General features: G+C 43.4%; 1 protein-coding gene across 1 annotated transcript in view; it reads left to right on the top strand.

Moving 5' to 3' along the window:
* The window catches only part of GNB4 (G protein subunit beta 4), a 27,220-nt gene that overhangs the window by 571 nt on the left and 14,927 nt on the right, over positions 1-11,722 (top strand). The gene's annotated exons all lie outside the window — the stretch shown is intronic.

Genomic DNA, 11,722 nt, shown 5'->3' with positions numbered 1-11,722 from the left:
ACAGGGAGACCGAGCCGAGGCGGGCGTTGCTGCCAGTGCGGCCCCAGCGCGGCCGGCAGCGCCGCGACCCGCAGGCGGCAGGGCAGGTAACGGGCGAGGGGCGCGGCGCGGAGGAGGGCTGGGGTGGGCGCCGAGCCGTGGAGCCGCAGCGCCGTCACAGCCTGCCGGCGGGGCAGGGCAGGGCGGGGCGGGGTCCCTGTGCGGAACGGCGCCCCTGTGCGGAACGGCGCTCGAAGGGGCTCGGGGTGGGGAGGGGGGGAAAATCCGCGTTGAACACCGCGTCCCTGGAGCCGCCCGATCCGGTTCGGGGCCCCGAGGGGCTACGTGGGGGCGGCGGGGAGGCGCCTGCCCTCCGGAAGCCGTCCCGCGCTGCGGGCTGGCGGCCGTGCGGCTCTATCGCTGCCGGCACGGAGCGGGGCGGCCCGGCCGGGCTGAGGGAGCGCGGCTCGGAGCCGCTTATCTACTGCGGGAATGCTGGCGGAGTTCTCGCTCTCCTTTATGTGCGTTCCCGTTCTTCTGCCTTCTGCCACTTGTTTGGGTTTTTTTCCTATCGGCGTTCGTCTGGCTTTGGGCGCCCCGTGAAATCGTCGTGGGATAACGGGGTTGAGTTGGGCGTGCGCCGTGGCGGAGCGCTGTCTGGAGGTGCTTCGTCTGTCGGAAAAATGCACCGTCATGAGGTGCTGTGGTGACACTCCTCTGAGGCACAGCGCTGCTTTCGGCGTTCAGGTTTTTTTATTCACTTCTTTTGCAGTATTTGCTTTTCCGACTGTGCTTAGTGCTGAGGTGATTGCCTAAAAGCAGCAAAGCTAAAGGAGTTTAGGAGTTGAGAAAAAAATAGCTTGGAGTTGAATCTGGTTATTTGTGGTATATTTCTGAACTGATAGAGCAGCAGCTGCTCTCTGAGTACCAGGAAAGGAAGAAGTTGGCAGAAGGATCTAGGGAGAAAAGACAGGTAACCAGCACCTAAAAGAACAGCAGAGAAGGTTTGGGAGAAATGAGAACTGGAGTCTTTTGAGTCAGATAGAACTCCGCAGCTACAAAAAACTATGTGGTAGTTCTATGTTCTAGTCCAGTCTCTTCATTGAAAAAGCTGCGTTCTGCTGAGATTCTAGTTGAGAGATGGGAGTGATGGTGTGGCACAGAGCGTCAGCCTGGTGGTAGCTGGGATTTTGCTTTGCGGCTGTCAGCTCAGTCAGGTTGGTGCATGGGGCTTTCTCTCCTCACCTGCAGCATTACCACAGGAGGCTTTGGAGTGCCTGCTAGAACCCCCTGTGCTTCCCTGCTGTAGGCAGGGCACCTGGGGAATCGGTAGTTCTTGCACAGAATTAAGTGGCTGCTGGGGGATGTGAAGTGGAAACCTAACCCAGCACTCTTGTCTGTTGGTAGAAATAGGGGGAGTGATGTAGAAGATGGTCACTAATCTGACAATCGCTTGGCAGGAACAGCAGGTAGAACTGTTAGTTACAACTGGGGGAACTCTGAAGTCGTATTAATAGTAACGGTAACAACAAATCAAAAAAACAAGCATCCAAATGTGGAAAACCCTTAAAATTCTAGAAGTCTCCTAATGAGAAGGGGATCTTTAGCCTTTTTTTTTTTCCTGCAGCGCTTGTGATTTTTGTGTGTGATAGCTGTGACGTTCCCATGAGACAGGCTGATTTTATCTTGAAGGAGGAGGGCTAGGAAAAAGGGGGAGATCTTACGTATAAAAAACTTAGATGTTACAGAGATGTCTTTTTTGTATAATGTGAACTGACGTCATTAAAGTGGTACAGCAAATAGTGGGTGTTCTCTTGTAAAGCCTTCTCCCAAGTGCTTGAGAAGTTGCTCTCGACTGCTCAGGTCATATAAATCTTATGGGGAAGACAGTTGGCTATGTAATCTGTTATATTTATGTGGGATAATGAAAGTTTCAATTATGTCTTAATGTTCCTTAGCTGAGTACTCATATGTCTAGTGTTTAATTTGTCCACATATTTTATTTTTCAAACAGTTTTTAAAGAAAAGCCTGGGATTCACAGATAACATGAGGAAAAACTTGCAAAATATCTTTGAATGCAGTGTACGTAGTTCTTTTCTAGAACATCAGGCAATCTTGAAAATGCCACAGAATTTATGAATATAAGATCTTGAAGATAAAATAAGAAATAAAAACTAAATCAGAAAAAAAACAACGCAATGCAGTGTGTTGTAAATCTTTCTCAGTTACTGTTCTCTGTCACAGTCATAAATTAGGACTGTGTTGCTAAAGACAGGTTTGTTTGATGTATTGTTTCTAATGTCAGGAATCACTTCAGAAAATCTCATCAGACCAGTAAGAAATTCAAAATCCCTGAGCCTTGTCATGCAGCTCTTCCTCATGCTGTGTAAGTGCTTATGGACAGTGATAATGGTGTGATCATTTATTTTATTACTGTCAGAAAATATAAATCCACAGGTTAATGCAATTTCTGAGTGCCTTGAACCTGGCTTTTAGTATGGGCAATATTGCTAACCCAAATTTTTCTCCCCTTTAATTGGATGCAGAGCTGACGCTTCATCTTCTGAAGTGTGAAGTTAAATTTGTTATTGTGTTCCCGTATGAAACTTCTGTATTTTGTAATCCAGCCTTTTGTAATAGAATTTATGTGAAAGATACTGAGCAGAGCTAAAGCAAACAGTCATGAAAAGCATGAACATATGCTGCTCTCTTAAGGTTGTGGTTTGCTTATCTGAAAGAGCTTCATAGAGCTTTCTAGATAACAAGAGACAGTGCTATGCAAAGGTGCAGCTTTTAAATTTAAAAAATCTACTCTTTAGGATTGCACTGCCATGCTCAGCAGTGTGCAGACAGTGAGGTGTTTGATAGTTGAAGAGAGTCTGAAATGAAGGACCAAGAGGTGAGCTCCTCAGTATTTTGGATGGATCTCAGCTTGGCTGCCACCTATGATACTTGATGGTCTGATTCATCTGAATTGCTGTTGTCTGTGTGGGGAATACTATGAAGATGAATGAGAGTTGACCTGAAGGTTTAATTAAAAAAAAATATATATGTATGGTTGGCCATGGTGATGTCAGCGAAGGCAGTTTCACTTCCTTTAAGATGTCTCAGCTTCCCAAAGTGTGCCAAATGCTGACATACAGCAAATCCAGTTCTGATTCAGTTATGCTTAGGTCTTGCAGTCTGTTACCATATGAAAGGACTTCATCTGGGAAAGGGAGTGAGAAGTACCCAGGATGCATGTGAGTTACTTGGTTTGAAGGTAGAATGGCTTTGCCAGTTTCCAGAAGCCTAGTTTTCCCCTCCTCATTTTTTTTGGATCTCAGACAAATATTAATCATATGGACCTTCTGTATAAGCCAGGTCTTTGAGTTGTGCTGAATACTGCTGTTTAGAAACACTGTTAGAAGAGCTGAGTAATGGTAAGATTTAAATGATGTTTGTATGATTTTCATCTTCACGTGAGGAGGGAAACAGCATCATCAGTCCTAGTATTGGATGTGTTTCTCATATGGCATTGAATTTTGCAGCTACTCTTTGTGACTGTCTTGGCATCTTTGGGAAGAGCCGCTAACTTCATACTTCCAGATTTGGGGACTCCTGGGCACTCTGGGTTTGTTTTCTAGTGTAAGTAACAGTCAGTGCCTCAGCTCACTGCTCTGTGCACAAGGGTTCTGCCAGTGAGATTGCATTTACTGCACTACTGCCCTAAGAGCCAGAATTGCTGTGTGCACACTGGTGGTTGTTCCCTGAGGCACTTTGTGCTGGGATGCTCATTTTGAAACCAACCGGCAAAAACATCCCAGAATTTGTTCCTTTTGGAAATGCTGTGAGAGTCACAGCAAGACTTGTGGAAGCTTCTCAGCACTTGGATGCTGTGATGCCCTGACGTGAGAGCTGTGCTCCCCTGCCCCATCAGTACTGCTTTTAGGCTTGGGCAGAGCAGCTCAGCAGGTTGAGGTAACCTGATGGAAAAGAAACCTTTGAACAGCTTTCCTGCTGCCCCCTATTTTTCTTATCTACTACACTAATTGCTTCTAATGTAAGTGATTTGTGTCATTTTCTATTTGGATCAAAATTGAAATGCAGTTTTTGATGGATTTGTCCACATCTAAAGTCATGCATTAAAACTGAAGATGCTTATTCAAAACATCAGAATCACAAGGTTAGAAAGGACCTACAAGATCATCTAGTCCAACCGTCCTCCTATCACCATTGCTCCCCACTAAGTTACTAAACCATATCTTGTATATAGTTAAGACCGCACATACATATGGTTATGACCATACAATACATCAAAACACATTAAACACAGCATTAAAAGTTGATTAAACTGAAATAAATTATATTTGATATGAGTCTCTTTTTGGTGGCCCTTTGTCATGACTGCTGATGTTATGATTGTTGATGTTAGCCAAATTTTAGAAAAGGAGGACTTCGTCCTTCAGACTCTTGATTTCAATTGAGGTTAGCTGAAATAAATACTCAGCCTGCACAGAGAGGTGCTATGCTTGTCAGGCTCTCGTTTAGCACACTAAATTTAGAGCTGAAGTGTGCATCTAGTGCACTAGCTTTGATCAGTTTGGGTGATTTCACTGAAAGATTTTGACAGTGCAATATAATGTCTGAATACTAAAAGCTCAACTGTGGTAAAACTGTGGTTTTAAGCAGAGTTATTCTAAAAAGCTTCTGCTACCCCCTTCCCCCCCCAAAAAAAAAGAAAATTGAGAAGAAAAAAAAATAGTCATAAGGAAATGTATTTATCTTGCATATTGAAGTGTAAATTGGAGTCCCTTCCTTTACATATGCATTTGGGTAATGGGAAGGAAAGCAAGGAAGAGCTGATCAAGTCTTGTAGCACCCTCAGCATTAGGTGCACTGAACAACGTCTTGAAAAGTGGCAGGACCGAGTTTGCAGAAAGACATGAGGTCTGTGTGGTATAGACTGTGTGTCCAACCTGCTGGGTTTATGTTGTTGTTGTCCTCTTTTTTTAATGTGTATTAATAAAAAAAAAAGTGTTGTTACTAATACATTCACTGTGTTATATATATTACATGCAGCCCAAGACAATGCTGTTTTACTCACGGCAGGTCAGGCATGCCTGTAAGTTGAACCATGTGGTCAAGAAGTTGTGTTTTACTTCCACTGCAGAGATAGGAAGGGGAGTTGGGTGCCCCTAACAGTGTTGGATGAGAAGATTGAGGTGCGCATGTAAGTGCCACTGCATTTTGTGCAGGATTAAATGCATTTAAGTACCTCTTGTGGCTGCCACTTACGGGACAAGAACCTTCTTTGCCCTTACTCTTTTTGAATTCTTTTAGTAGCTTGGATACAAAGTGCCTAAATGAAGGAAAAAAAACAACCAAACAAAACCAGAAAACAATTTAAAGCATCCAGAACAAGGTGTTCAGGAAGTAATGCTACTGTTTCGGGCACTACAAATGCAATCTGAATCTCCAAGGTATGCAGCAGAGAAGGGGAAACTCTTTCATCTAAGCAGCCCAAAAGAGGGAGCTGAATTATTTTTAGTATTGTACAAGTCCAAGTAAAAGCACTCTAAATGACTGTATCATAACTGTGTCAGCTCTTCAGTGCTGCTCCCCAGATGTTGATAAGCACCGACTTGGGTAGGTCAGGTAGCTGGGGACAGGAAGTCATTTGGAACTTCTTTTTCCTGTCATCTATTATGTTTTGTTACAAATGCTGGTAGGCATCAAAAGTAAAATGTACTTTTAAAAAAAGATTAAAGAAAAAAAGGAAAAATTGCTTCTGCCAGTGGTGGTAATTCAGAAGCTTGAGCAGTTTGCTGCTCAGTCTCTGCAGTGACATCGCAGCCCTGGTTTGCAGACTTTCCTAGTGACTTTGTTAAAAGAACAGGCGAAGTGCTGAGGTCCTCAGCAAACAGTTCAATTGCTTTGGGGTTGCAGAGGCATTGCTAGCATTTACTTTTTATCAAGTCTGATAACATTTTGCTTTGTGCTCAGCTTCTGGAGCTGGGAATTTAAGAACATTGAGCTATTTCTACTAATCTCTCAGCCACAAATGCTGATGAAAACTAAAAGTTTAGCCACCAACCTTCTGGTGTAGTATTAAATGTGGAGGTTGGTGGCCCTGCACGTGGCAGGGGGGATGGAGATTCATGATCCTTGAGGTCCCTTCCAGCGCTGGCCATTCTGTCAGTAGTAGTGTGTGTGGCAGTGTGTGTGCCCAAAGCTCCAAAACAAAGATCTGGAAGAATGATGTCTGCTTCTTGGTGAGGGCTGGAACCTAAGACAATGTACTTGGCTGGGTTGTTGTTGACCCAGCCTGCTTTGAGATACGCTGGGAGTGTTGGTGAGAGCAGGAGTTCTGGTGGGGTGGGCTGAGAACCTCCAGCAGTGTGGGCTGTCTGGTGGCTGCGTGCTTGGCAAATGCATCTGGTCTGTCGCTGTGGGCTTTGTGTCCACAGGGGAATCCTGCTAATTATAGCCTAATGACTGTCATCCTTCATAGAAAAATTCTCACTCTCTCTTATAATTAAAAAAAAAAAAGAAACACCCAACAAAACCAACTGTAGAAGTGTGTCACTTTTGTAATGTTTTCTTCTGCTGGGAGTGTTGTATTTCGTTCCTTCCTTTTTTTTTTTCTTCCATCCTCTTCTTTTGAAAACTTCATCTAGGATTGCTTTCCTTCCAACACCCAGTCAGGTAATTTCTACCTTTTGGCAACTGAACTCTACATGTTAACGTTACCTAAATGTATCTGTTCTTTGTTCCTTGAATTTTGAGATATGATCTCTAAAAATACACCTGGATTTTAAGGCATCATAACAGCGTGAAGTGGAATGAATTGCAAGCTCAATTTACAACTTCCTGTTAGCATAATGCCAGCTTTATCTAGAAGGGTTTTTATCTTTTCTAAAAGCTTTCTGCTAGATACAATCAGTATGTTAAAAATATTCTTTCTAGAAAGACAGGCGTTACTTTGGGAACCCAGTGATTGTGAAGATAACTCAGCAGCAGCGATACACACTGCTCTAGCAGAGCATCTTCCTGAAGCGTTCAGTGTGGTTTGTATGAAAAGGGGCAGTGCTGCACGAGGAACATCAAAAGCAGCTCCCAGCAGGATAAATATCTGCAACTGCATCTCATCACAAGTGGTGCCTCAAGTGGCTGCATGATCTTTGTGCTCTTAATCTCTTATGTGCATTAGTAAGGAGGAAAACTGGTGCTTGAACAGTTTTCATTTTCCAGTATGGTATTTGTAGTCATTCAGTGATGCTCTAAAGCTGAGGCTTTTGGTAGATTTTAAGGCCTACGACAGTGAGTGTCTCTTAGAAAAATATGTTTATATATATTTATATATTTATATTCATGTATATAAAAACCACTAAAGTAGCCTGAACTCTAGACTGGGAGAAAACTTATTTTTTGTGGCTTTTAATTGCAGTTGCCCAGAAATGTATTGTGAACCATAAGCGAAATTAAAATCAGATGTGAGGGCAATAGCTTTATCTGATATTTGGGTAATCAGTATAAAAAACAAATGCTTATATTCCCTTGTTTTCGTATGAAGGAGTACAGCTGTATGCTGAATGTTACAGCTGCATAATTGTGTGAGCTGCATAATGCCTCGCTGTAGCTTTGGTACCAAGGGAGCGTGTGTGTAGGGCTGAATGGTGAGGAGGAGGGAAGGGTGCAGAATACTATGTATAGATCAAATGCAGATTTCTTTTTTCCAAGCTGATGGATACATCTGAAAGGAAGCAATGTGTGTGTAGCTGGTACTGCTGGGTTTTCTGCTCCTGCAATGTGTGAGAATGCTCTAATCTTGAGATTTGTCAGCCAGAAATTATTTCAGTCAAGCGTACAGTCATCTGTGTGGGTCAAGGCTCTTCTCTGCAGACTCTATTAGTTTCTCTAAATGTCTTCACCAACTTTAAGCCTAACATTTTCTGTGTACTTAGAGCCTGTTATGTGTACTGTGCAGTCTGCACATGCCTAGAAAACAGGATGCTGCTGGAGTAGTGCTTTGTGCCTGTAGGAACCAGAGCAGACCTTATGTTTATCATCACTTGGCTTTACAAAAGAGAAGGGGAGTGTGCCACTTCAGCCAGCATCACTGCTCGAGCCCCTTAAACAAATCTCAAATCAAGCTTCTAGAGGTGAGCTTTAATACAGGTTGCTTCCAAGTGACTTTGGGTTGTCCTTCTCTCTTTGCTATTAAAAGTGTATCGGGCAAGTTGGTAGAATAGCTTCTGGGGATAGGTGAGTGTTTAAAGAGGCAGCTCAATATTTTGGCTCACTGGTCTGTGTGTGCCTGCCTGTCTTTTCAAGGAGAATATTGGACTGGAACCATCCCTGTCTTGTTACTTTGGCTTACAAGTTTTCACCTCACAAAGGTCTTTCTTGCCACCACTTCCACATTTTGAATTGCAAATCCAATGGCAGTTCATTCAGCATTGGAAAATCCTGTGGTCACTGAACAAAGTTTTCAGTGGCAATCATGTCATCTTTTGTGACAGCAACAATAACTTGAATTTCACATGAAGTTCTGGTTACAAAGAGAGAGATTTGGGAAAAAAAAAAAAAAGAAAAGAAAAGAAAAATCTTTGCTTATATACTGGAACATTTTGACCTGGAAATGAGCAAAGTCAACAGAACATGCAAGAATGTTACTTGTAGAAAAATCCCTCTTTTGGACTGTGAAATATTCATGACATTTAAAAATTCCTTCTTCCTGTGTTTTTTCAGTCTTTTGCTTAACACTGAATTTCTTGTTTTTCTAGAATCTAGTGTGTTGGCAAAGATGAGCAAGGGGTTTTACAAATGTACTTGGCTTAGACTTGGAGATGGATCTTAGGAATAAACTCATGCCTCTGAGCTTACCACGCTGATCTAATGAACTGTCAACTTACTGTGTGTGTAATGCTGCAAGCCTACAGTCACTGTTAACTTCTTATTTCATGGTAGTATCTAACCTGTAACTTCCTTTGCCAGTTTTGTGACTGCTGTTAGTAACCTCAGTATTTGTCAGTCTGTTTTTCTTCCATGGAGACCATAATCAACCCAGCAATTGAATGTGGAGACAAATGCAGTGAGCTGCTAGAAGCCATCACCACATGCGTTCGCTTTCTCCCGTGCAGGCTGTGCACGCAGTGTTGGCTGTGCTGCTGAAATGGCACTGGTTTACATCCAGCAGCACTTTGAGGTGTGCTCTCACTGCTGCTTCCTCTGCCCTCCCCACGTTTATGACAAGCACTCTGGGTTGATGCTTTACAGTACTGAAGTCTGAAGGTGAGATTTCGTGCACATCTTCGTCTGACGCAGATTACCTCTGCTAATACATCCAAGCAGTTATCGCGGTAAATAGAAGCTCTGTTTTTTCATGGCAGGCTTTATTTCAAAGTTCTAGTAAGATCCCAAGCTATCCATATGTGTGCAATAGCAGGTCCTTATTCTTTATGATGGGGAGGAGGGCAGGGTGTTTCAGTGGAGGAAGGCAAGCAGCAGCTGGTCTGACCCTGCTTGTGCCACATGGCTGTGTGCCACAGTTGGCACCCCAAAGGTGAGGCTGTTCTCATGTCCCACTGAGTGCTTGTTTGCTCGTGGGTCTCTTTTGTCACGTGCTTTCCACCTGTACATGAAACATTGAACGTGTATATTCAGCAGTTCCTTAAAATTGAGTGTTATCTGTGAGAGAAATGGGTATTTAACGAAGTTCTGCTAGTGCCATTCCTCTTAGAGGCGTTGGTTGATTATTTCCTGTTTTTGTACCAAAGCTATAATGGAGACGTATCGCTTTAAAACACTTCCAAAATGTGCAGAAGTGCAACAATAGTGGTGACCTCAGAGAACAAGGTCACACCCAGGCTCGTTTCCTGTTTTGTTCTTGGGGAAACTGGGCCTGTGAAATGCTGGAGAGCCCAGGGTTACATATGTGTGTGCTCTGAAACCCAGGCAGCTGCTTGCCTGTGGTACAAAACAAAATTGTGATAACAAACTCATACAGAACAATTCCGTTACGGTTTCTAATCTTATTTTTTAAATGCTAATGATTTTTTTTTTGTTAAATTAATCATTATTCTGCTCCTTTCTGAAAAATCTATGGTGTTTCTCCCAACCAATGTAAAGTGGCACCTTTCAAAAGTGTGCATTAAAGCTACAAAAGGGAAGGAGGCTCTTTGGGGAGGTTTGGAAGAGAGAAATAGGAAGAGAAAGATACAAAGTGACATGTTTGCATGTCCTATGCGTTGTTATTTCAAATTATGCCTGCTTGGATTTAAGCGTATTTAGTTTATTGATGCAAAAACTCCTTGGAAAATTGAGTGTCAGGTAGGTGAAAAGCATGTGTGGTCTTCTCCATTCATGGCTTTGAGGAGACAGAAATGAATGAGCTGAACTGTGTAGGTCTCTAGTATTGTTGCTAGATGAGGAAATATTCTGTAGAATGCTTCTTTGGCGCATCCCAGATACACAAACTATTGCTCTGTGTGTGCTACCAGAGCTCAGCTTTGGAGAGAGAATCCTGCTGTCTGCCACTGCTGAGCAGCATGCTGTGCATGGGCTGTCAGCAGTGACAGGGTGCAGGCAGGTAGCTGGAGCTGTGTAAGTGATTTCAGTGTGTGGAAGTTCAATGAGGCCTGGATTTGTGTGTTAGCAGTGTAACTCACTTGAGAGAGAGCTGCAGTATTTCTTGGTGCCATTTTCCTATATTTAGTGAAGTGTTAGCAGTAGTAAGCATTCCTTATGCTTAGCCACCTGTGTGATCACTAGCAGGGGTGATTGCATGGAAGTGAATCGTGAAGCCTCCTGCCTTGCTTTCTGCTGCTCTATATTTACTGCGTGTGAGATCCTCAGCATATGCATTGAAAAATGGAGAACTGATATGTATAGCTGAGCACTTCAGTTCTGAAGGACTGGTTTTTGGTGCAGACTGCAGTTATCGCTTGAATGATCCTTTAGTTGGTAGCTTTTTAGACTCCAGGCGGTCAGACTGTTCTTTTTCTGAGTCTCCTTAGTTGAATTATATCTGATACAAAAATAGCAGTGCTTTGTTGTGGGGAGGAGTGTGTTTACACTCCTCTGCTCATTTTTTTCTCCTTTCTATATGGTGATTTTACATGGGAACAAGCTAAATGAAGATATTTTTTAAAGAAACCAAATTACTTATGATCCTCATGTATAAACTGTAATCTTCTCTGGACAGAAATAACTCTGCTTTGCAGCACTGAAGGCTCCTGTCATTCCATGCCCGACTGTTCAGCAACCTGCCAAGTGTCAGCTGCTTCCAGAGCTGCATCGTGCTCTGCTCCTGAGTCAGCAGCGTTCTGGCCGGCAGCACTGGGTTCCCTCTGGCACACGGAGCTCCCCTGGTCTCACTCAGGCTGTGCTCACCTGCTGCTCCAGGCGGCTCCTGACCACGGCACACTGTGTCCTTGGGTGCGTTTGGAAAGAGTTTTCGTAGAGAAAAAGATAGCATTTGAGTCAACGTGCTACAGAGAAAGTACTTTCAAGATGAGAACTTGGGTAATTTGCCTCTACCTGCTAGCAGAACAAAGAATTAAGCTGTTAGGCCGCTGAGTCAGGATGAAGGATAATTTGTCTCTGGAGCACTCAGGCTTGCTGGTGGCTTTTGTGACACGGGATGTGCTGTGTAATAGCAGTTAATTATTTTGCCTTGAGAGGTGGCAGTTTATTTTGGTGTCGCTCAATTCATTGATCTGTATTCTCCAAGGAAGCCCACAGGGAGCAAAGCTGAGC

Source organism: Centrocercus urophasianus, unplaced genomic scaffold, assembly GCF_019232065.1.
Source record: "Centrocercus urophasianus isolate 14NV4802_14NV808 unplaced genomic scaffold, USGS_Curo_1.0 seq_19, whole genome shotgun sequence".
In the NCBI taxonomy this organism is placed as follows: Eukaryota; Metazoa; Chordata; class Aves; order Galliformes; family Phasianidae; genus Centrocercus; species Centrocercus urophasianus.
The sequence above is the reverse complement of the archived record's forward strand: the minus strand, read 5'-3'. Positions and strand labels throughout refer to the sequence as shown.